The following is a 27,361-nucleotide window of genomic DNA, read 5'->3' on the forward strand; positions in this document are numbered from 1 at the left end:
TAAATTAATAAATAATGGTTGTGAAGAACCTAGGGGCAGGACAGGAATAAAGATGCAGATGTAGAGAATGGACTCGAGGACACGGGAGGGGGAAGTGTAAGCTGGGACGGAGTGAGAGAGTGGCATGAACTTATATACACTACCAAATGTAAAATAGATAGCTAGTGGGAAGCGGCCGCATAGCACCGGGAGATTAGCTCAGTGCTTTGTTACCACTTAGAGGGGTGGGATAGGGCGGGTGGGAGGGAGACACAAGAGGGAGGAGATATGGTGATATACGTATATGTATAGCTGATTCACTTTGTTATACAGCAGAAACTAACACACCATTGTAAAACAATTATACTCCAATAAAGATGTTAAAAAAATTAATGTCTAGAGGAGCACTGAGAAAATTTTATATTAATGCTGTGTATGTATGTGAGAGAGAATATATGTAAATAAAATATTCAAGAAAAATTTTATTATGAAAATATAAAAATACCATTACCAGCAGGTGCTCAATAAATGAGTAGGAGATATATGTGTGCGTGTATATACATACCTATGTTTGTGTGTGTGTGTGTCTGTGTGTATGTGTTTATTACAGAGTTGCAAGTTAAAGAAGTCCAATTCCACAAGTAAATGGTCTAGATGGGAAGATCCAGGGAATCCAAGAGACAGAAATTACAGTCCCTTCTGTTTTTTCGAGTCCCTAATTTTCAGGAAGGATCTATTCCATCTTAAAAGGCTCACGCCTGATTTATTCAGGCCCAACCATAATCTCCCTTTTGGTCAGTTCAAAGTCAACTAATTTGGAACTGTAATTACATTGGCAAAATTCCCTTACAGCAACATGTAGATTAATGTTGGATGGAATAACATTGAGAGGTACATGTATGCTATCAGTGGCTACTTTCTCCCTACATTCTTCAATTCTCACTAAAGAAACTCCCTTATATTCTACCCTAACTGGAAACCTACCAGAAATGCACTTCAGCCCACCCATTTAGACACATCACAAAGCCATCAGAAGCCACCTTTTGTCAATCTGGTATATGTACACATATCTTTAAACCATACTGCATCTTCAAATAAAGACAATAACAAAGTAATACTTTCACTTAACATAACACAACTGTCCCACATACACCAAAAACACACTAAACTTATCTGCAGAAGAGATGAGAAGTCCTTGAACATAAATATTCACTCTCTCTTTTCATTGCTGATTCACACTCTCCCTTTCTTTGATATTCTATAACTTCAATACTGAAAAATAAATATATTATTTTACTAACACACCTTATGTTAGATGATAAGGGGAAGAGATGAGAAAGAAAAATAGTTGGCTAATATATCAATATATGCAGAGCAAATCCAAATAAAAAACATAGAATTACGATTCTTACAAAAGTCCTTGTTTCTGCAACTGGTCATGTGAGTAGAGCTGGTATGTATAATTACTTTTTCTACTACCCTTTCTGTAATCCCTTTGGTCTTAGTAAAACTCCAGTTGACTATGTTTCTTTGCCCAGTGGATTGATCCACATCTTCATTTTTGAAAAGTATGGGCCATACTCTTGCAAATTGGACTTTAGTTTTTCCACTTACTTTAGTCACAAGACAGAATATCACCTGTATTCCAGATGAACTCCTCTTTACTCCCCTTGTATAATAGCAACTCAATTTCCCCTTCATAGTCAGGATCAATCAACCCAGGCAGTACAGTAACTCCTTTCTTTACCTGTTTATTCAGAGGCATAAGAAGACCAAAGTGTCCAGGTAGCAGTCTAAATTTCCAGTTTAATAGAATCAATGTGTCTCCTGGTGGAAGTTGCTCCCATTGAAACCAAGACCTCTAGGCCAGCAGAGCCTAAAATCTTGGGCACAGGAAGAAATGTTTTGCAGTAGATAATAAGAAGGAATAGTTAGAGAAGCCATGTCTACTTCCCCTCCTTTTTTACTGACTATGGAAGAAATAGCGTCATACATGAGACACATTTAGAGCATATACCACATCCTGAAGGACATTGGTTCAGCACTATAAGGTATTGGCATGTATCTGGTGCTGTAATTGAGACTTCAAAAGGCTATTACACCTTTCTATCAATCCAGCTGCTACAGAATTTTGGAGACCATGGTAAGATCAGTAAATTCCTTGAGCATGGGCCGATTGCCACACTTCATTTGCTGTGAAATGGATTCCTTGGTCATAAGCAATACTTCACAGAGTACCATAATGCTGAATATGGCATTCTCTTAGTCCGTGGATGGTGGTTTTGGCAGAATCATAGCAGGCAGGAAATACAACTCCATACCCAGAGTACATGTCTATTTCAGTAAAGACACAGTGCTACCCCTTCCATGATGGAAGTGGTCCAATGTAATTAGCCTGATACCAGGTGGCTGGCTGATCATCCTGGGGAACAGTAGTCAGTGTTTGCCTCTGATGCCGGCAGATTGGGCACCCAGGTATGACTATATTCAGGTCAGCTGTGGTGAGTGAAAGACCATATTGCTGAGCTTATGCCTAATCTCTATGGCCACTTTTTTTGTGTACCCATTGGGCAATAACAGGAAAGGTTTGAGATACAGTCTGACGGGCATCCACAGACTGAGTTATCCTTTTGCGGGATTATTTATATTTTTTTACTTTTTAGGTCAACTTTTAGGGAGCATTCACATGGGACACAAATATCCTGACATTCTATACTCATTCAGAGTGGTCTATTCCAGATCTCCTTGCCATCAATTTTCAAATCATGTTCTTTCTAAGTCCCTAACCATCCAGTCAAATAATTGTCCATGGCCTATGAATTGATGTAGATTTCTATCACCATCCATCTCTCTTTCCAGGCAAAATGAATAACTAATAAGCTGTTTGAAGTTCTGCCCACTTTGATAACTTCCTTTCAGGAAGCTATTCAGAGTTCTCTCAGAGTGGGGATGAAGCACTGCAACTGTTGACTCTTAGGTGGTACCAGGACCATCAGTTAAACAGACTCAAGTTTTTATTTCCTCAGTAAACTGGTCATAGGGAATGTCTCATGGGACCATATGTGTTGACTGAGAGAAAGAAAAGGCAATATATTAGGAGCAGGGACCATAGGTAGCTACTTCCATGCAACTTACTTGTGCATTCAGGATTTGTTTGAGTCTGATATCATATATACCATTTATATCTGATGATGGAGTTGCCGTGTACTTCCAATCTTCTGACTGGGTGGGTCAGACATCCAGTTCATGACAGGGAGTTCAGGTTACATGGTAACATGGTCTACAGTCAAGCAAGCAACCTCTGCTAAGGTCCTATCACAAGGCAAAATCTCTTTCTAAAAGGAGAGGGGTTGTCTCCAGAGAACCTATAGTTTTACTCCAATACTCTAAGGGTACGTGCTCTCGTTTACCTATACAGTCCTGCCATAGGTTCCAAAAAGCATCCCTAAGAGCAGGAAGAAGAAACCAGGCAGAACTTTTATACTTGCTTGGGATTCTCCTTCACTCTTTTGCCAAGTTCATCACTTATGTGTTCTGTTTTCCATATGACTGCAGGAGGTAATTTTTCTAAGCTATCTGTTACTACCTGACAATCATCCCCTTTCTTCTACTTTCCAAAAATATTTTCCTCATGTTCTTCTGAGCCCTCACTAGCAGTGGCCTAAAAGGCTAGATTTTTACGAACAGCCTGGTTGAGGCAATTTAGGCTTTCTCTGTTATGCCTCTCAAAATTCTTCCAGCCTCTACTTTAAGTTTCCTGTCTAGCCTATAAGGATTTTAGAGGTCACTCCTCTGTCCTAACAACAAGTAAAAAAACTGAGCAAAACTAAAATTCAACAACTCTTCTCAGATCATCGGAGAAATTTGGTCACACAGCAACCTGCAACCCAAAAAGTTGGAGGGACAGACAAATTCAGAGAATCACAACTTACTGGAGCAGGAGCCCATGAGCAGAAATCTCCACAGCAACAAGAGCCAGGGTAGGAAAACCTACATCGTAACTGCCCAGTTGCTGAAGGCTCAGTGTGGACAACTTGGAAAGTTAAGAACTCCAGGGGGACCCAGTTATCTATGTGGGACCTCCCACACTTTTGTGAATTTTACATCCAGAAATTCTACTAGGTTCTCACAGTGAATATCAGACAAAATTTTTCCACATATTTTTGACAGTGGGAGGGAAGAAGGAACCATTTTGAAATACTTATGAGCATTATGTTCTTAACAAGACTTGCTCTCAGGGGAAGCTATTTAACCAGAGCCTAAATTGCTGAGGTAGTATCAGAGCCTAACCTACCTGGGGGGAGGGAAATACCCAACTTCAGACTCCTCTAACCATCCTGTCTCATCTAATTAGCAGGGGGAAGTCATTGCGAAGCACTTGGTGATGGTCACTGTTCAGGGATCCAGGCTCACCAAAAGGCTGAGACCTAATCATAGGACTATAAATCACTTTCCCTCCCCCATAGTTTACTAATATTAGGGTAAGCCGAAAATAAGCTCATGTCATTCTAAATGGCATAAGAGCACCTTTGAATATAATTTTTAAAATAATTATAACCTATGTCACAAATCGTACGTGTGGAGAAAAGTTTTCATTGAATAATTGAAGAAAAAAAAGATGCTGCAAACTCTTTAGACAGTACCCCGTGGCCTGAATTGTATTCTCTATTTTTATTTCTGTTACACAAAGGAAGTAAGTATTCAATCCCTTTCAAGATATAGAGTACAGGACCCAGCTGAATAATTTTAAGCTAAGTATTATATTGCTTTAATATCAATAAGATAAGAATAGTTTCTTAGGGGAAGTTACAGTTTTATGGCAAAAGCATTAAAAATCAAACCACGATCTCTGAGAAGCCCTGAGACTTGTGTTTTTTGGTTTTTTTTTTTTTTTTTTTTAATATATACAGTGTCATCTCTGAAGAATCTTTGTCTTTTTCCCCTATTATTTTCTCCTTTAGTTGTTTTCTAGCAGTTATTTGGCTCTTCCTCATTTTAATCTTCTTTGTGGCTCATATTGTAATATTACAGAAAACACCCAAGAGAAATTAGAGGAAAAAGAGTTGCAGCCTCAAATACAGAAGTGACTTTTTTAGTTACGTCAGGATCCCTTGTGCCTCTCAGCTATCTTTTCTTTAAAATGGGAACACTCAATTTAGAAAATGTGTTGATATTTAGATAAAACCAAATAATTCGTATATAATCAGGAGGTAACATTTTAAAATTGTCAAATTCTCATCTATAAACCGTTATCCGCCATTTTTTTCAAGCTGTCCCTGTTGCTGGATGGTTTTCTGCTTCAAGTTTTTGTTTTTCCCACTCCTTCGTAGTGAACCAAAATGTAGATGGTATCATAATTTTGTTAATGTTTATGACTTTGTTAACATTTGTTAATTAGAGCATAGGGTGCTGGGTGGTGAGCCACAGTTGAACAGGTCAACAACAGACAAGAGAAGCTGAAATACAGAAGTTTATTATTCACAAGTCCTGAAGGAAGTACATGGCATGGCTCCAGGGGCCATATGGGGAGCTCAAGGCAGAGGGCAGGCAGAAAAAAAGGTAGGACTAGGGGTGGGGCACATGTCTTTATTAGGGTCCATGGGTGGAATGCTTTGGGGTTCTTGGGGTAAGGTTGGATTAGTCAATTCAAACCAATAATAGTGGGGCTTTGGTTAGCTATACAGGGGGTTTTATCTAAGGGGAGCTCAAGGAGAAGACCCTGGGAGGTGGGGGAGATTGTTGATCACACAGGCTGTTGGGGAAGTCTTATTAGGAATTTATACTTGCTTGTAAGTCTGAGGGCTGTTATCTAGGCCATACAGTTGCAAGAGGGGACTAGTGTCAGTTTAAGGTCCCACACCACTTGGACAAACAATGAATGCCAAGGCAGCAATGCCATGGAATAACTTAGCTAAACTCTCAACATGAGAATTTTCTCACAGCAAGTTCCAGAAATGTTTGCTGTGTCTCACTGAAATCTCTCAAGACTTTATTTGGAGATGCAATTTTGTTCAGATAAATTGTATACTTTGTTCTTCTTAGATGCCACATCATTATTCCTACCACCAACCACCACTACCACCACTACTGTCATCTACCATAAACAACTTTTATGTCATCAAAGAATTGCTTAATTCTTTGTGGATCCACTTGGGCTGTTATTGCTATATGTTGTCTTTGACTATGCTTACATTTTTGCAAGAATCATAACATAACTTAGCACAAATGTAAGTAGAATTACTTTTTCTCCAATCTTTACTAATGAACCTTTTGAATTTTATATATCAGAAGAATATTTTTTTAGAAAAAGAGGGAAATTTTAAGTGATATCTAACTTTTCTTGAGGGTACTGAAAGATATGAATGTAATAGTTTATTTTCATTTTTAATATAAACCTATGCGATGGTATTGCCATTATTACTGATATACAGCTACCAACACTGAAGCTTCAAAAAGCCAGGAAAATTGCCCAAGATAGCCTAGCAAGCAGCCTACCAACACTGATGCAACACTGATTAATCTTTATCACAATACCACACACTCTCCTGTTCTGGATTGTTTTCATCTAGAATCTGATGAGGTTTGACAAAGGGGAAGTGAGGAGAACAGAGATGATAAACAGAGCTCCCTTTGCCTTCAGAGTCTCATGTGAGGTATGTTTCTTGAGGAGTAATTTGTAGTAGTCCACCGAGAGAGTCTATTTTCTTTCTCTTTCTTTCTTTTTTATTTTTTGCAACTTCCAAATTGTTTCTTTTTTTCTGAAAACAATTCTTTGTTATATTAGTGTATAACATAGTGGTTCAATATTTTTATAGATTATACTCCACTAAAGTTATTATAAAATATTTCTTATAATTCCCTGTGCTGTGCAGTGTACGCTTATAGCTTATTTATTTTATATATAAATTTTGTACGTCTTAACCACCTACTTCATCTTGCCTCTCCCTCTTCCCTCTTCTCACCAGTAACAACTAGTTTGTTCTCTATATCTGCAAGTCTGTTTCTGTTTTGTTATATTCATTCATTTCATTTTTTTAGATTCCATATACAAGTGATAACATACAGTATTTACTTTTCTCTGTCTGACTTATTTCACTAAGAATAATATTCTCCAGGTCCATCCATGTTGTGGCAAATGGCAAAATTTCATTATTTTTTATGATTGAGTAATATTCCATTATATATATATATATATATATATATATATATATATGTGTGTGTGTGTGTGTGTGCATATATATATATATATATGTATACCACTTCTTATTTATCCATTTATTTGTTGATGGATACTTAGGTTGCTTCCTTACCTTGGCTATTGTAAAAAATGCTGCTATGAACATTGGGGTGCATGCATCTTTTTGAATTAGTGTTTTTGGCTTTTTTGGATACATACCCAGGAGTGGAATTGATGGATCATATGGTACTTGTATTTTTAGTTTTTGAGGACCCTCTGTACTGTTTTCCACAGTGGCTGTACTAATTTATCAATACATCCCCACCAACAGTGTACTAGGGTTCTTTTTTCTCCACATCCTTGCCAACATTTTTTATTTGTGTTCTTTTTGATAATACCTATTCTGACAGGTGTGAGGTGATATCTCATTGTGGTTTTGATTTGCATTTCTCTAATGATTAACAATGTTGAGCATCTTTTCATATGCCTGTTGGCCATCTGTGTATTTTCTTTGGGAAAATATCGATTCAGTTCTTCTTCCCATTTTTATTTTTTTTATATTGAGTTGTACAAGCTGTTTATATATTTTGGATATTTACTCCTTATTGCTCATGAGAGTCTATTTTTTTTTAAATGTGGAGTAAACATGGGCAAAGACCATAGATATTTGATCTTCTCAAGAGATACTTTTGAGATGTTTATCAATTCTCCATATCATGAACACTATAAAAGTATATTATTCATTTAAAGAGTAATGTAAACATGTTCTATAACTGTCAATATCTGATGACAATGATGCCTTTAAGATGGTGAGTGGAGGAAGACAAAGGTATGTTCATATGTGAATACTGGGTAGCTCTCTAGTTCTCTTTGCTATTGAAGAGACAGCCCAGGCTAAGGAGAACACAATTAAAATTTATACTACACCATCAAAGAGTTGAAATCACTGATATCAAAATGCAAATGCCAAGAGTTTTTTGACTCTGTCAGAGATCAGTTGAAGACCAGCAGAAAAATTAAAGTCTCAGGCCACTACTGCTCAGTCTCAGTGAATCACAAAAAGAGTTCCTGTGACTGAATATATAGAGTAGTGTATGAAGTGCATCGTGGGCTATAAATTGCTGGAAATCTCAGCTATCATATCACCACTTTACAAAAACTACTGAATTTATTTATTAAGAATATGAGCAGATTATTTGGTATGTACAAACATCAAAAAACAATTGTTAACTTGAAAATAGCTATATTTAAGTTTACTTATTTGATTTGGATAACTTGCACATTTTTGTAAGAGTATGATAGGTTTCATAGTCACTGTTTTTATTTCAGTCATCTCTTAAAGTTTGTTAACTTTATACTTTAAGAAAAAAATTCAACAGCCATTTCAGGGGAAAATATATCTGAAAGGAAAAATATACTGTGTTTCTCAATCTTTTTAAATATGTGCTTACTTTTGGTAAATGTTTTTCATATCCATCTTTATATTAATTTGGAACCTTCTAATAAACTATACCACATGGCTACTAAAAAGCAAACTCAAAACAATAATTATTTCATACCATGCTTGTTCAAATTATCTGAACTTCTGGAAATATGTACTTGACCTTTTATGGGACCATCTCCTTGTTTCATGGCTGCTATTCATCTTCTCCATTTGAGTATGTAAAACCAGTTAAAATTAAAATAAAACATTTAAAATAAATTAGCCCCAATTTAGAAAGAAGTTGAGGGTAGAAAGAGGAAAGAGATATGTCTCAGGCAGAATGAGAAACTTTAGAAATTTATAAGCATTTGAGAAACAAGACAGCTAATAAGAAGCATGAGGGCACAGGGTTAGAGTGAGGAGGAAGGTCAAGTATTAGGTAGAACATAGAAAAGAAAGGATGAAAAATGGAAGATATACACACTCAAAATAACTTGTAAATTGGTAGCTGAAAAGTTGCCTGAGAATAAGGAAAACTAAGATTATTTATAATGCATTAAAGCTTGACTAGACAATATGATAGGTATATGCACTGGCTTGAATTGTGTCACCCTCAAGTACATGTTCACTTGAAACCTCTAAATGTGACCTTATTTGGCAATAGGGTATTTCAAATGTACTCAAGTTAAGATGAGGTCATACTGGATTAAGGTGGACCCTAAATCCAATATGATTGGTGTCTTTATAATATGAGGGCAATTTAGAGATGGAGACATATGCATAGAGAGGAAAAGCCTATTTGAAGACACAGAGACACACACGGAGTAGAACAGCATGTGAAGACGGAGGCAGAAATTGGAGTGATGCAGTTTCAAACAAAGGAATGGCAAAGATTGCCAGCAATCTCCACAACCTAGGAAGAGGAAGAATGAAGACTTTCCTATGGCCTTCAGAGAGAGGACAACCCAGCCAACACTTTAATTTGGGACTTCTAGCCTCCAGTACTGTGGAGAATTTCTGTTGTTTTAAGTAACCAAGTTTATGATAATTTGTTCCTGCACCCCTAGGAAATTAATAGAGCACATATGAAGATACAGAAAAAATAAATGAACTTACCACCTAAAGATGACACAACCTTTTAGATTAAAGACAGAAATGGGTTAGGGTGCATTAACACTGACCGAGTAGGAGCCTGAATCAGATTTCAAAAAATCATTCTCTTGAAAAGATTTTCACTGTGTTAGGAAACAGAATCTCAAGCAATCTTAGCCTGAAGACTTTTTGTTAGAATGTTTATATCTCTTCTACTTCAATTCTACACTCACTAGAGTAGTAAATTGTCAGATTACAATTTGGCTCCTTGTTCGTCTCTCTTATAAGAGAGAATGTCTTTCATCACTTAAACGTCAAGTTTTACAGTTTCCATGGAAATGATGCCTTACTGAAAATTAATAAATTGAGAGCCATGAGTATCTTAATCGTGGTTTGCATTTTTGTGGGGCCTGATAACCCACAGGCACTGATAAGAGCAATAATTCTGAAGGGACTGATAGCAGGATTACATGACCACTCAACCATGACCTCCAAATGCCCACACTCCTGTTCCTAAAACTTGCATAACACCATGTCAGACTCTACATATACAAATGATAATGTAAAATAATTTCAGAATTGAAAGGGGTTGTTATAGCCTACTAAATTCTATCTCTACATTAGTGGATCTCAAATGATTCAATGGAGCCCAGAAGTGGTTCTCCAGAAGTGCCTGAGGTAACCCCACATCTGTTCCCACTTCAGTGATATGTCAAGTTAATCTGTTTTTTAAAGTGAACATCATAAGATTTTATTTGAAAGAACATTTCCAACCCACACACACAAAGTCTGAAAGATGACCTCTCCTCAATTGTCTATGTTCTATCTCTTCAGATCATAATGAAGGAGAATAATGTGTTCTTTTTAAAGTTAAGTGGTACAAAAAATAAATAAATAAAGTTAAGTGGTACAATATTAACTCAAAATAGAGGGTGAACATTAAAAATGCATAATGTGGGGATTTCCCTGGTGGTGTAGTGGTAAAGAATCTGCCTGCCAGTGCAGGGGCACGGGTTCAATCCCTGGTCCAGGAAGATCCCACATGCAGCAGAGCAACTAAGCCCATGTGCCACAACTACTGAGCCCGCATGTTGCAACTACTGAAGCCCATGTGCCTAGAGCCTGTGCTGTGCAATGAGAAGCCACCGCAATGAGAAACCCGTGCACTGCAACGAAGAGTAGCCCCTGCTCGCCACAACTAGAGAAAGCCCATGCATAACAATGAAGACCCAATGCAGCCCAATCAATCAATCAATCAATCTTTAAAACAGATAAATAAAAAGCATAATGTGAACTCTATAACAACCAAAAATGTGAAGTATAATTCCCTTCCTCAAAAAAATATCACAAATGGTCCAAATGAAGGAAGAAAAGCTGAAACAAATAAACAACAACAGACAAGGAACAGAAAAACAAAGATAAGATTATTAACATAATGATCCTAAATACAACCATATTCATAAATATGGTAAATTTTCATGCGCTAAACCATTCTATCAAAATGCAGAGACAGCTAGAATGGATTTTAAAAGAAAGATACACAGCTGTTTACTGCCTAGATGTGATATAGTAGATAGAAGTATAGTTTAAAAAAGAGTATTGTCAATGATAAAGAGGGCATTTCAGAATTCAAAAAAAAAAAAATTTCATCAGAAAGATAATATTTATAAATCTTTATGAACCTTATATTAGAGCAGCAAAACAGATGAACCAATAGTTGATAGAATATCAAACAGAAACAGAAAATTTCTATTAACATAGAAAATTCCATAATTAAAGATAGAAACTTTAACACCCTGCCCTTGGCAACTAACAAATAACACAAATTACTAAAGATGTAAAATACATAATCAACACTATCAAACATTTTGACCAAATTTTAGTTTGAAACAACCAAATAGAATACTCATGTTTTTTCATGTGTACATTGTATGATTACCAAGACATGCCATATACTAGCCATAAAATGCCTGAATAAATTTAAAAAGTATTGAAATCTTAGTATATTATCTGAGCAAAATTAAATTTAAACAGAAATCAATAATGATAAGGTATATAAGGAAAACACAAATATTTGTAAAGTAACAATATACTTCTAAATAATTCATGAATGAAAGAAGATATCATAAGGAACATTTTAATATATTAGGTACATTAAAATCCTAAAGACTCTATTTAAAAAACTAGTTTAAAGAATCTATAAAAAAACCAAGTAGACAAAAGCTAAAAATTGAATTTAGTAAGTTTGCATAATACACAGTTAATGTATAAGAATCAATTATATTATTCTATACTAGCAGGAAAAAATTGGAAATAAAGGTACGAAGTATATTTATCATGACATCAAAAACATAAAATATTTAACGATACATTAAAAGTATTTACTTTTTTGGGGTAAGAACATTTGCTATCTACTCTTTTAGCAACTTTCAATTATACAATACATTGCTATTAACTGCAGTCATCACGCTGCACATTAGGTCTCCAGAACTTATTCATCTTAGAGCTGAAAGTTTATACTATTTGATATCTCCCTTTTTTCTCGAGTCCCAGACTCTGCTAACTACCACTTATTCTCTGTTACTATGGGTTCAATTATTTTTTCACTACACATATAAATGAGATTATGTTATATTCTTTATGATTAGTAATGTTGAACATCTTTCCATGTGTCTAATGGCACTCTGTAGGTTTCCTTTGCAAAAACCCTTATTCAGGTCTTCTGCCCATTTTTCAATTAGGTTGTTTGGGTTTTTTTGATATTGAGTTGTGTGAGTTTTTAACATATTTTGGATATTAACCCCTTATCAGACATATCAGTTGCAAATGACTTTTCACACTCTGTAGGTTGCCTTTTTGTTTTGTTGATGGATTCATTTGTTATGCTAAAGTTTTAGGTTTTATTACGTCCCATTTGTTATTTTTGCTTTTGTTTTCCTTGCCTGATGAGACAGATCCAATAAAAAATATTGCCAAAGGTCATACTGTCTGTTTTTTTTTTTCTAGGACTTTTATGATTTCTGATCTTACATTTAGATCTTTAATCCATTTTGTATTTATTTTTGTATATGGTGTGACAATATGTTCTAAATTTATTCTTTTACATGTAGTTGTCCAGGATTCATAACATCACTTATTGAAGATAACATCTTTTCCTTATTGTATATTCATGCTTCCTTTGGATAGATTAATTGACCATATGGGTGCATGGGTTTATTTCTTGGATCTCTATTTTGTTTTATTGATCTATGTACATGTTTTTGTGCCAGTATCATACTGTTTTCATTTCTGTAGCTTTGTAGTATAGCCTGAAGTCAGGGAGTGTGATAACTCCAAGTTTGTTCATTTTTCTCAAGATTGCTTTGGCTATTCCAGGTCTTTTGTGATTCCACACAAATTTTAGTGTCATTTTTTCTAGTTCTGTGAAAAATGCCGTGGGTATTTTGATAGGAATTACATTAAATATGTAGATTGCTTTGCATTGTATGGACATTTTAACAATATTAATTCTTCCAATCAATGAGCACTGGATATTTCTGTTTATTTGTCTTGTCTTCAATTTCCTACATCAATGTCTTATAGTTTCAGAGTATATGTCATTCACCTACTTGGTTAAATGTGTTCCTAGGTATTTTATTCCTTTTTTATGCAATAGTAAATCTCTTTGATTTCTTGATTTCTTTCTGGTAGTTCATTATTACTGTATAGAAATAGAATAGATTTCAGAGTATTTAATCTTCCATCCTGCAGTTTTACTCAATTCATGTACTAGTTCTCTAAGTTTTTTAGTGGAGTCTTTAGAGTTTTCTTTATCCAGAATTATCATCTGCAAATAGTGACAGTGTTACTTCCTACTTCTTAAAACTGCTTCTTGGTTTTATTAATCTTTTCTATATTTTTCTCTAGTTTATATATTGCCAGTCTGATCTTTATTATATCATTCCTTCTGCTGACCTTGGGCTTTCTTTGTTCTTCTTTTTCTAATTCCTTTAGATAGTAGATTTGGTTGTTTATTTAAAAATTTTTTGTTTCATAATGTATGCCTATATCACCATAAATTTCCCTCTTAGAACTAATTTTGCTTGTGCCCATAGATTTTGAAAATTTGTGTTTTTATTGTATTTTCATTGGTCTGAGAGTATTTTCTGATTTCCTTTGTTGACCTACTGGTTTTTTAGTTGCAAGTTATTTAGTCTCCAAATGTTTGTGTTTTTTCCATTTTTCTTCCGTTACTTGATTTCTAGTCTCATACCTTTATGGTCAGAAAATATGCTTGATATAGTTTCAATTTTCTTAAATTTATTGAGACTTGTTTTGGGGCCTAGCATGTGATCTATCCTTGAGAATGTTCCATATGCACTTGAAATGAGTGTATATGCTGCTTTTCTTGAATGGAATGTCCTGTACATAACTATTAAGTCTATCTGACCTAAAGTGTCATTTAACACTGCTCTTTTCTTATTGATTTTCTTTTTTGATGATCTATCCATTGTTGTAAGTAGGGTGTTAGTCCCCTACTCTTATTGTGTTACTGTGAATTTCTCCCTTTATGTCTATTAATATTTGCTTTATATATTTACATGTTCCTACATTAGGTACACAAATATTTATGAATGTTATATCCTCTTCTTTGGTTGATCCATTTATCATGCATTATATCATGATATAATATATTTAATATATATAATATTATATCATGATACATTATATCATGATATAATATATTTTGTTATAGAATTTTTGAAGTTTACTTTGTTTGATATGAATATTGCTACCCCAGCTTTCTTTCTGTTTCCATTTGCATGGAATAACTTTTTCCACCCCTCACTTTCAGTCTACGTCTGTCCTTAGCTCTGAAGTGAGTCTTTAGTAGGCAGCTTATATATGGGCTTGATTTTTTTAACCAATCATCCATCCTATGTCTTCTGATTGGCACATTTAGTCCATTGACCTTTAACATGATTACTGATAGGTACATACTTATTGCCATTTTGTTACTTGTTTTGATGTTGTTTTTGTAGTTATTTTCTGTTTTTTTTCTTCTTTTAGTCTCTTCCCTTGTTGTTTGATGACTTTAGTGTTATATTTGTGTTCCTTTCTCTTAGTTTTTAATATATCTATTATAGGTTTTTGATTTATGGTTAGCATGAAGTTCATATTTGTTGACCTTTAAATATATCTGCTTGTTTAAAACTGATAATCATTTAATTTTAAACCCATTCTAAAAGCCCTTCAATTTTTATTCCCCTCCCCCAAGTTTTCCTTTTTTAATGTTATATTTTACATCTTCATGTCTATCCCTTCAGTGTTTATTGTAGTTTATAGTTAATTTTACAATTTTTGTCTTTCAACCTTTGTATTACTTTATTCAAGTGGTTGATCCACTTGTCTTTACTATATATTTGCCTTTACCAATGGGATTTTTTCCTTCCTATATTTTTTATTTCTTGTTATAGCCTTTTCTTTTTCACTCAGAGAAGATTCTTTAACATTTCTTATAAGGTTGATTTAGTGGTGATAAACTCCTTTAGTTTTTGCTTGTCTGGGAAACTCTATCTCTCCTTCAATTCTGAACGATAATTTTGCTGGATAGAGTATCCAAGTTGTAGTTTTCTTCCTTTTATATATATATATATATATATAAAATATACCATTTATAATAATATAATATTATATATGATATATAATATATATATAATATATACATTGTATCTCATATATAATATATCTTATATATAATATATATATATATATATATATATATATATATCTCATGCCTGCAAAATTTTTGCTGAAAAATCAGCTGATAGTCTGAGAGTTCCCTTGTATGTGACTCTTTGTTTTTCATTTGTTGCCTTTAATATTGTCTTTTTTGTCTTGAAATTTTGCTGTTTTAATTTTAATACGTCTTTGTGTGGATCTCTTTGGGTTCATCTTATTTGGGACTTTCTGTGCTTCCTGTACCTGGATCTCTGTTTCCTTCTCCAGGTTAGAGAAGTTTTCAACCATAATTTTATAAAGTAATTTGCCTGCCTTTTTCTCTTTTTCTTTTCCTTCTGGGACCCCTATAATGTGAATGTTAGTATGTTTGATGTTGTCCCAGTGGTTCTTTAACTAATCCTCATTTAAAATTTTACTTTTTTTTTTTCTTTTTGCTATTCTGATTAGGTGATTTTCCTCTATTCTATCTCCCAGGACATATGTGTTCTTCTATATCACCTAATTTGCTGTTAATTCCTTCTAGTATATTTTTCATTTTAGTTATTGTATTCTTCAGCTCTGACTGATTCTTTTTTTTATATTATCTCATTCTGTGTTAAAGTTCTCACTGTGTTCATCTATTCTTTTCCCCAGTTCAGTAAGCATTTTTATTACTATTGCTTTGAACTCTTTATCAGGTAAATTATTTGTCTCTGTTTCAGTAGGGTTTTTTTCTGGGGTTTTATCTTGTTCTTTCATTTGAAACATATTCCTCTGTCTTCTCATTTTGACTTTCTCTGTTTGTCTCTATAAAGTTGGGTGAAACAGTTACCCGTCGCAGTCTTGAAGCCATGTCCTTGTGTGGGGGTGTCCATATACAATCTGTGGGTACTCAGTGACATAGGTGTAAGAGTTGGATCTGAGAGGTAGTAGCTGCACTTCTGAGCTGACTATATTTTCCCAGGTGTACAGTCTCTGCCCTGGCTAAAGGCAAGGATAGGACTCCAGCTGGCTCCACTCCTTTGCCATTGCTTGTGTGTGCATTGATGACAGCAGTCTCTGCCTTAGCAGGGAGAAGTGCCAGAGCAGAAGGTGCAGGAGCAGGAGCAGGAGCCTGGTGCAGGTTGGGGGTACCCTGTAATGGTCCTGGCAGGCTGGCCAGAGTACTAGGTTACCTCTGTACTGGGACTGAGAGCAAGCAAATCTGTGCTTGTGTTCTTCAAGAGGGAAGTCTCTGTTTCTTACTGTTCTTCAGTGAGCACCACTGGTTTTCAAACCACCTAAGGGGGCTTATCTACCCAGTCTCAGACCACAGTGCTGGAGTGTCTAATACAGGGCTCAAGCCCTTTGCTCCTTAGTGAGTGTCCCCAACCCTGTGATATTCCCCTCTTCTCTGGGTCACTTGCTAGGGTTGTGGGTCCCAACTAGATTGTTTCTCCTGCCCTTCTATCAGACTCTGTGATGTTCTTTCTTTATAGTCTTAGTTGTAGAAGAGACATTCTGCTAGTCTTCTGGTCATTTTCAGCAAGTCATTCTATATAGAGTTGTAGTTTTGATGTGTTCATGGGAGGAGGTGACCTAAGGGTCTTCCTACTCCACAGTCTTGGTCTCAGTCCAGACTCAGGTTTTTAACATATCTTGGCTACTATGAATAATGCTGCAATGAACTTGGGAGTGAAGATATCTCTTCAAGATAGTGATTTTAATTCCTTTGCATATATACCCAGAGGGAGATAGATGGATTAAGGAAAAAAAAAAAGTAACTATGGGAGGTGGCAGTTATGCTAATTAGTTTGACTGTGGTAATTATTTCACAGTGTATACATATATCAAAACATCATTCTGTACACCTTCAAAATATATCATTTCTATTTGTCAAAAATAAATAGTCACATAAGACTTCTACACTGAAACAAAACCTTGCTGATAGAAATTAAAGAAAAACCAAATAACATTTTAGAACAGGAAAAACTTCACTATGGTTGAAAAATATCAGGGCAGTGGTTTCTTCTTGGTGGGGGCAATAACTAACTAGGAAGGGAAATGAAGGAACTTTCATGGTTGATAGCAACCCTCTATGTTTTGATAGAAGTTTGGGTTTCATAAATGTATACATTTGTCAAAACTCAGCAAGTATACACTCAAGGTTTGTACACTTAATTTATGTAAATTTTACATAAAACTTTAAATAAGTAATGATATCATAGTTAATGATATGCATCTGCAATGTTTTGGTGGAAGCATACTGGTGATAGATGGATAAAGAGCTGGACAAATACATATATGATAAAGCAGTATAATAAAATATTAATGATAAAGTTTGTGTAGTGGATATATGAACAACTGTAAAATTCTTTCAATTTTTCTCTATATTTGAAAAAGTTAATTAAAAATATTGGAAAAAAACCTTTTATTCAGAAAATAAACATTTGTTGATTTGTAGACATAGTGATGTGTGACCCATATCTCTCTTCAGTGAAGGGCTTGCTTTCCCACTTGTCTGGAATTTAGTGCTTGAAAGGCACAGCCTTCATCTGTTAGCCCCTTAAGGATTACCTCAGCTGCATAGAGCTTCCTCACCCAAACTCATACCCTCCCCAGGCAATCCAGTGACTGATGGAGGTGGAGGATATAAGGTTCTAGTCATTTTGGCCCAAACTGGGACAATTCTGACTGGCCATTTCCAATCCAAGAGCTTCCAGTCCCTTCCACAGGTGCTGCTACAAAAGACATTCCCTAGTAAACTCACACATGCAAATATGTCTACATTCTCAGAGTCTGGTAAACACAGCCTGTGAAGGAAATTGATTAAGTTAATTCAAATATTATACTTTTTTTATTGAATAGAAAATGTTTAGCTAAAGCTAAGTCAACTATAGGAGACCACTTTATTTTACTCAGCTCTTTAAAATTCAGGGTTGATTATATTATATATGTACATAATTATCTCTCTAATTATTTAAAAACTCTCTCTTGACAATTTACTTAACAATTTTTATTACTTTTGTCAATCCTTTTTTAAGTTTTCAGACAAATTTACTATCTTGTGAGCACTTTACATTTAGGTTTTGTTTGGCAATAATTTTGTATTTTTCTTCATTTTCTAAATTCCATCTATTTCTTTTTTTTTGTCTGTTTACATCATGAGCTTTAAATTTCTGATAATGCCTTTTATCAGAAGGAGTTTTACTTTACAAAGTTCTCTTGATTAGTGGTTGTTCATTGATAATATATTTAACTCAGATTTTCTGCTAAAATCTATTCTTACAGAAGCTTTTATGAATTTTTCCTTCCTAGTTCAGTTCTTATTCAAATGTGTCAATCTTTCAGGACCAGCATTATCAATAAATATATTCTTAGTTTAAAACTTCCCTATTGCCATGGAGAGTGAGTGAGGAACATAGATACTGTGAAGAACCAGAAATTTAAAAATACTTGCAAATCAGCCAGTAAGACTGCCACAGTTTCATAGATGTGAGCAGAAAACAGAGACAAAAAGCTTTACTACTCACAGCACATCAAGCATTTTATGCTCCATGGTCATGTCAGTACACCTGCTCCCAAAGTCCCATGGGGGTAACATGGAATGGCCCAGGGGGATGCTTTGCATCCAATGGGTTTGTAACATACTTGTGGAGCCCAGACCTTAGGAAATCCAAAATTTGTTTTTTTTTAATTTTTATTGTGGTATTGTTGATTTATATGTTGTGTTAGTCTCAGGTGTACAGCAAGGTGAATCTGTTATACATGTACATATATCCACTCTTTTTAAGATTCTTTTCCCATATAGCCTTCAAGCAAACCAACCAACCATTTTCCAGAGGGAGGTATTTTCTCTACCTTTCAAATTGTTTGCTATGTAAGCTTCATGAAAAGATAAGCTAGAAAAGGAGCTGTTAGCATTTCTTCCCCAAATATAAGAAGAAACATGAAAAACCCGTGGATAATTGCCTCCCACATAGTGAATTACAGTTTCATTAATTAAAGATACTTTTTTTGTGGGAGATGCTTGTGTCTTCTGGTTTCAGATCATCCTGTTTCTGTAGGATCATTAATATCTGCTACTTCCTTCTTTGTTTTTCTTTTACTTCCCAGTATCTAAGAAGTGTCTGTCTGTTCTAACTTCCTCCTCCCTAGAAATGACACCACACAAGACTGTTACTTCAGTCCCTAAGAGCTCTCAAGCTTTTCCTTTGTTTCTTCATCAAGCAATTTTCTGACCAAATCAGTCTCAGATTTGTTTTAAGCATTTCCTCAAATAGTGTATAATTCTTTTTTCATTTTTGCTAGGTGTCATTTTGCCTGTCTTCAGCTACTGGTACTATGCCACTGCCCTCTCCCTTTTTATTTGCCTGATACTCAGTTCTGTTATGTATTCTAGAACTGGTTAAAATGGTTTCAGAATGTTTACCTCCTTACGTGTATGTCATTGACATTTTTAGTGTTCTTGTTCCTTTGGGATTTGAGTGATTTTATATGTTCTCCTTGTTGGATTAAATGGCTTTGGGGGGAATGTGTAAAAAGATTAATATTTAGATGGCTTTAATTATCCAATGTGTGAACACTAAAATTTTTATTAAAACTAGATTAATTTTACAGATTACCTAGGAGAGAATGAACACCTTTACAATATTAGAATTTGCATCTAGAATAATGCTATGGATCTTCATTTATTCTTGTTTCCTTTTCTACTCTCCTATAATTTGTTTGTCTATTTTAATAAAACAGGTCTTATTAAGTTTGTACTATGGTGTTTTATTATTATTTTTATTATAACTTGTATCCTTTAAATTGCTTTCAGACTGATTTTTGCAGATACTCTGTAATGCAATTTAATTCTGCATATTTATTTAATAAAAGACATGTTTTCTGAATTCTCATGAGGGTTTTAATATTTTTTAAAGTTGCTTCTCTTGTTTTCTCTCCCAAGAGAGCATTCAACTAATGAAAATTCACTTTCCTCCCTTCCAATATTTATAACTCATATTTTATCTTCTGATTTCTTTGGATAAACTTGCAAAACACAATTGAATTATGGATACAAGAGTAGATATCATTGTTTTGGAACCCATTATAGTGGAATTACTCACAGTTTTAGTATTGTACATAATGTTTGCTAATATTTTTATATAGATATCCCTTACTATATTAGGAAATTATCCTATTCCTATTCTAATAGTTGTCTTCATAAGTGAAGACTGAATTCAATCAAATAAATGTTTAGCATCTATAGAGACAGTAACAATTATAGGTAATTACTGACACATTTTGGGGGAGAAGAGAAATGTGAATATTATCTGATTAAGCTGTTTTGATGGCACCAGCATTGTAAGAACTGCCTCGAACACAAATCCAGTTGTTTGATCTCCAAAAATCCTGTAAATGGAGCATAGAAGCCACTGCTCCCAACCTCACAGTAAAATAAATGCTGACAAACCTGAAATTTAATATCTGTTCTTAGATACATCACAGAATTTAAGGTCACAGGGCAAACTGTTGCCCTCCACCCCCAAATTGGAGAGACAGACAGGTCTCAGACAGAGAATCACAACTTACCAGGGCAGAGCCCAGGAGTAGAACTTCCATGGGAACCAGTGCTGGAGTAGGAAAATCTATACCATAATTGATAAATTGCTGGGGGCTCGGTGTGGACAAATTTGAGAGATAAAAAATCCTATCAGGCCCAGTCATAAAGGGGCTCCCAAACTTTTGGGAATAGTTTGCCTCTAAGAACCCTACTAGGTTCTCACATTAAAGATTGGAGAAAAAACCCTGAAGCCTCTCACAGGAGGAGGGGTAAAGTAGGCATTTAAAAATATATCCAGAGAAGTCTGTTCTTCTTAACAATGCCTACTTTCAAGAGAAACTGTTTTACCAGAGTCTAGCTGAGCTGGGTTTAACCAGACTCTACGTAAACTGAGGGAAGATAAATACACAACTCCAGTCCTCTCTGGCCTTTCCTTCACACCTAAGGTGGATGGGGCAATAGCCTGAGAAGCACTTGCGAAGGTCACAGCCCAGGGCACAGGCTCACTAAAAGACTGAGACCTAATCATAAGATTAGAGAATGCTTCTCTTTCTTCCCCCATACCTTACAACCACATTAATAGAGTGCCTATATAAAAGCAGGGGATTACAAGGAAAAACAAAACAAAACAAAACCCTGCAAGCTTCAGACCTTATTTAAGAAGAAATCACTAGAGAAATCCAAAAACAACAAGGAAGACCAAAACAAGGGTACGGGAAGAAATTTTAGTTTCTGACAGTTACAGCTACATCAAGTAATAGATACAGCCTAGCTCCTAGTCAGATAACCATAAATCCTCACACTAAATGCCTATTTACCTCAGTTCCTTTTCCCTAGTACATTACAACCTGCTTTCAACCAAATATTACAAGGCACACTAAAAGACAAAAATCACAATTTGAAGAGACAGAGTAAACAATCAGAACCAGACACAGATATGGCAGAGATGTTGGAATTATCAAATGGGGCATTAAAAACTATGATTAATACCATAGGCTTTAATGGAAAAAGTGAAAAACATGTAAGAACAGATGGGTAATATAAGCAGAGAGATGGAAACTCTGAGAAAGAATCAAAAGGAAATGTTAGAAATCAAAAACACTGTAACTAATCAGGAGACCAGACACAGAGGAGGAAATAACAAATGATCCTGAAGAGATGTCAGTAGAAACTTTCAAAACTCAAATACAAATAGAAAAAAAAAAAAAAAAGAGAAGAAGAAGAAAAAGACTGAATAGAATATCTAAGATATGTGGGACAATTATAAAAGGTGTAACAGATGAGTAATGGTATACCAGAAGGAGAAAAAAAAGATAAAAAAAACAAGAAATCTTTGAAGCACTGATGACTGAAAATTTCTCAAAATTAATGACACACACCAAACCTACAGAGTTTGCCTTTCTACCAGTTCTTCCCAACTCACCCCCACCTACATTTACATTTTATTATAAAATCACATACAATCATAATATGAATTTATTCCCCCAAATTGGAACTGCTTTTTTAAAATCATTTAAAATCACTGCTTTCTTTCACATTTTATTTTATTTCTCTCAAGCTTTATTTTTTATTTTTTTATTTTTTATTTTTAAGTATCTTTTAAAATTAATTTTTATTGGAGTATAGTTGCTTTACAATGTTGTGTTAGTTTCTACTGTCAGCAAAATGAATTAGTTATACATATATATATATCCCCTCTTTTTGGATTTCCTTTCCTTTTAGGTCACCACAGTGCATTAAGTAGAGTTCCCTGTGCCATACAATATGTTCTCATTAGTTACCTATTTTATACATAGTATCAATAGTGTATATATGTCAATCCCAATCTACCAATTCCTCCCACTCCGACTTCCCCCTTTGTATCCATGTATTTGTTCTCTATGCCTGTGTCTCTACTTCTGCTTTGCAAATAAGAAATGCTTTTATTTTATCATTGAAAGGAGAACATCAAATGCCTTTATTAGTAGCTTTCTTACACATGCCTTCTGAATCACATAGAGTGCTTTACCTATACCAGTTTTTTAATTTCAACTCTGTGAGATTTCCTAGCCAGGGGATATTTGGCAATGTTGGAAACATTTTTTTGTCACCATTGGGGAGGGGTGCCACTAACATCTAGTGAGTAGAGGTCAGAGATGCTGGTAAACATCCTACAATGCACAGGACAGCCCTCACAATACACACAAAATTTATCCAGTTCCAAATATCAATAAAGTAAAAAATTTTTAAATCTTTTCTATACATATAAATTTCCAGATATCCTGATATGTTTATGTCATTGTTCCATTTGAAATTCCTTTTTCCCTTTTTCTTGGCCTAATCAAAGAACAAACTATACGCTGCCTTCCTCAATAAAATCTGACAAAACAAATATACTTCTCAATCACTCTCTCAGTCTATTAAACATTTGATGGTCATTGTATGCATTGTGCATTTTCTATTCCTAAATACTGTCCTTTTGGATCTGTTGCAGGTTGATCCAGATGCAGACACTAAGACAGTTTGGCATACAGGTTATTTATTAGGAATCATCCCATATAGAAGGGAGATAGAATTGAAGGATTGTGCATAAGAAGAATTACACAAAAATGCAAGCCTAATAAATCCTTGGTCAAGCCCAGTGGAAGCTTTGGGACATATATGGCCTTTCAGAACTTATGCACATTGGGCCAGGAGAGCTGAGTCAGGATTTGGGTCACCTTTGAACAAGGTGGCTTTCTGAAACTAAGTCAACCCTGAAAGAGAGTTTTAGCTTAGTCCATCTCAAAGTGACTCAATGGATCCTTGAACCTATCCCATGATTATTTGTCTAATTCCAGAATACATAATTGGAATAGATATACTCAGCAACTGGCAGAATCACCATATTGGTTCTCTGACCTGTGGGAAAAGCCAAATGGAAAACACTAAAACTGTATCTACCTAGAAAAAAAAGTTACCCCAAAACTATACCACATTCATGGAAGGATTTCAGAGATTATTGCTAGCATGAAGGAATTGAAAGACACATCACATTCAACTCACCTATTTGTCCTGTGCAGAAAACAGATGCATCTTGAAGAATGACAGTGGATTATCACAAGTCTAACCAGGTAGCGACTCAAATTGTAGCTGCTGTACCAGGTGTGGTTTCATTGATTGAGCAAATTAACCCATCCCCTGGTACCTTGTATGCAGTAATTGATCTAGCAAACACTTTTCTCTCCATACCTGTTAATGAAGACTACCAGAAGAAGTTTGCTTTCAGTTGGCAAGACCAGCAGTACAGCTTCAATGTCTTACCTCGGGGTATATCAACTCCTGCCTTGGACTCCACCTCCACCATTGGCTCTCTTGGGTGTCTATCTACCAGTCTTGGGACTGGAATTATAACATCTGTTCTCCTGGATCTCCAGCCTGTGGGCCTACAGTGAAGATTTTGTACTCACCAGCCTCCATAATAACACGTACTAATTACTTTTAATAAATCTCTGTGTTTGTTGTGTTTCTCTGGAGAATCTTGATTAATAGAGGTGTGAAGACCTCTAATCTTGCAAAGCTGTGCAGATGGGAAGACAAAGGGTTCTAGTGGGGCATTGGGAATGATGGTCGGTAAGATTTTTCTGTTTTAATCCTTTGTTTCCATACCTATATATTCTTCTTAATGGAAGCACAGTGACATGTAAAAGTGTTTGATACAATGTGTGTCCTGCAACCTAGAAGATAATGCTCAATTCTCTTATTACCTCCCCCTAATGCTTCAATTGCACTTCAGCAGACCATTTCAATACTCCATCTAAACAGTGGATTTATAGACATAGGTTTGCAACCACACTTTCTTTGTTGTAAAGTTGTCCATTTTATTTGAATGCAGACTGTTCTGATTCTCTTTTATGACTAATTTATAAAATATTTACCAAACCAAGGGGTGCACTTCATGTAGCTGAGTCCATATTAATTCACTCTGGTAAAACCACTACATCTGTCACAGTGGCTAAAATTGAGGTTACTGCATTTATGAGTTTGTGATCATCTACTCTCCTCTTCTAGAATTCATCTGGTTTCTGCAAGGCCAGATTGATAAATTAAATGAAAATATGATGGGGACTGCTATCTCTGCATCCTTTAGATCTTTGAGGACAGCACTAATTTTTGGCCATTCCTGGAATGCAATATTGTTTTTTGGTTTCTTACTATTTCGGAGGAGGATCAGTTTTAAAGGATTCCACTGGCCTTCTCCACTGTAATGGTTAATTTTGTGTGTCAATTTTTCTGGGCACAGGGTACCCAGATAGTTGGTCAAACATTCTTCTGGGTATATCTGTGAGGGTGTTTTTAAATGAGATTAACAGTTAAATTAGCAGACTGAGTAGATTTCCCTCCTTAAGGTGGTGGACTTCATCCAGTCAGATGAAAGCCAGCATAGAACAAAAAGGATGAGCTTACCTGACTGAGGGACCTCCTCCTGCCTAACTGAGCTGGGATTTTTTTTGTTTTTTTTCTTTTTCTTACCTTCAGACTCAAACTGAAACGTCAGATCTTCCTGGGGCTCAAGCCTGCCAGCTTTTGTCCTGGAACTTATACCTGATTGTCAGGCCTTCAGAGTCAGACCAGATTCACACCATCAGCACCCTTTATAATAAATCTCCTGTATATATAATATACTACTCCATGTATGTATATATGTAAGTATATATCTTTATATGTATATACAACTTACACACTGATAACTTTTATACATATATGTGTGTATATATATATATATATATATATATATATATATATATATATATATATATATATATGAACTTGTTGGTTCTGTTTCTCCGGAGAACCCTGAGTAATAATTCACTACACTTTCCCTTTTCCAAAGGCCAAGGACTCCTCAATGTGCTTAACTACAAAGTATGCCAATCTCAATTAAACATTCAGGGACAAGACCCAATAGACATACATACAGAAGCCTAGAATCAATTTATTACCTGGCATACATATGCCCCACTCTAACAAAAGCATTAAACTGCAGCTATCAATGTTGTCTCCGTCCCTATATCCAAAAATGTTCCTCAAAATGTTTCCCTCTACCCAGTGTACAATTACACAAGAAAATGACTTCAAGTCCCTTTGAGGAAGGACTAGGAGAATCATTGTTGTGTATAATTGTCATAGAGTCTTTCCTCTTGTGGACCTGGCCTCCTCTTAAGACTCTAGGTTCTAGATCTGAAAACTCACTTAATTCTGGGATCTGAGGAAAAGACTGTGACTTTTATTGGAATGAGTGCCTACATCATGCCACCTACCCTTGATTTCTTCTGATGGAACAAGTTGAATATTACCATTTTTACCTGCCCATCTAGTTTGTTCCCAGGGATGCCATGTTCTATTAACAATCTCCATGAATGTGTGGGTCAAAAAACCTTGGCTATCACTCTGACCCTGCAGCTCATTATGAAAATTGCATCCTCCTAGCTGCTAGTGTTTAAATTCAGCTGCCTGACCTCTATTGTTTCAAGGTCCTATCATTGTCCTTGCTATTAGTGAGTCTCTCCTACTGCCAGTTCTCCTTATAGAGGGGACTCACCACCAACTTTTAAATACTGCTCACTAGTGCATTCCTTAAGGCCTTGGTAATGGCATATCCACTGTGTCCTCCATGGTGAGTATTCCTACCTTACATGGTTTATTCACTCCAGCATGTTCATGTTCCTGAGCCTTTTAATCCTATTTTCCATAGTCTGCCATGCAGTTCTGGCATTTTAATTTCAATTATCATGGGCCATTGCTTTTCTCTTGTGCCTAGAAGTTCTGCTAGTAGTAAGTTCCCAACATCTCATGGGGTCATTGCTAAAGCATTTATATCTATGTCTTGGGAAAATTCTCCCAAATAAATAAATAATCTTTGATCCAATTTTATGTTTCAGTTTCTTGGATTAAGTGTCCTAAGAATCTAGTCCCATACACTCTCTCCTGGCTCCTGTTGGTATGGCTGGTTTGTGTTGGCTAAGTCTTACTACTTTGGGGAGATTATGTATATATATAGACCCGGCATACCTCCAACTAATTTATGCCATGCCTGAACCCTATTTATAAGTCTAGAGAAAGGAGAGGAGTGTCAGCAGATGATGTCTTGCACAAAAAAGCATCTACAATTTTGTTCAAGTAAGTGTGGAGTATTAACTCTTAAGAGGAAGAAATGTGCCCTTTTTACATGCTCAAAGTTTTCAGAAAATTCTGTGGGTTGAATGTTTTCATTCACATTCAACCAGATGTCCCCATCTCAACTGACAGGGTCCTATTTATTTCCAACCAGGGCCCTGGACTTGGCATAACAGATCTGCCTTGGCTGGGCATTTACCCTTCTCTAGAATTCTCTGGAAGGCTCTGATGATTATGGTCTAGGCCTGATCTTCACCTTTCCCTGTCTTCTGCATTCCTGATGAATGAGATGAGAACTTCTTTGTAAATTTCTAGGGAAGTCATCTGG

Source organism: Balaenoptera musculus, chromosome 17 (genome assembly GCF_009873245.2).
Source record: "Balaenoptera musculus isolate JJ_BM4_2016_0621 chromosome 17, mBalMus1.pri.v3, whole genome shotgun sequence".
Classification (NCBI taxonomy): domain Eukaryota; kingdom Metazoa; phylum Chordata; class Mammalia; order Artiodactyla; family Balaenopteridae; genus Balaenoptera; species Balaenoptera musculus.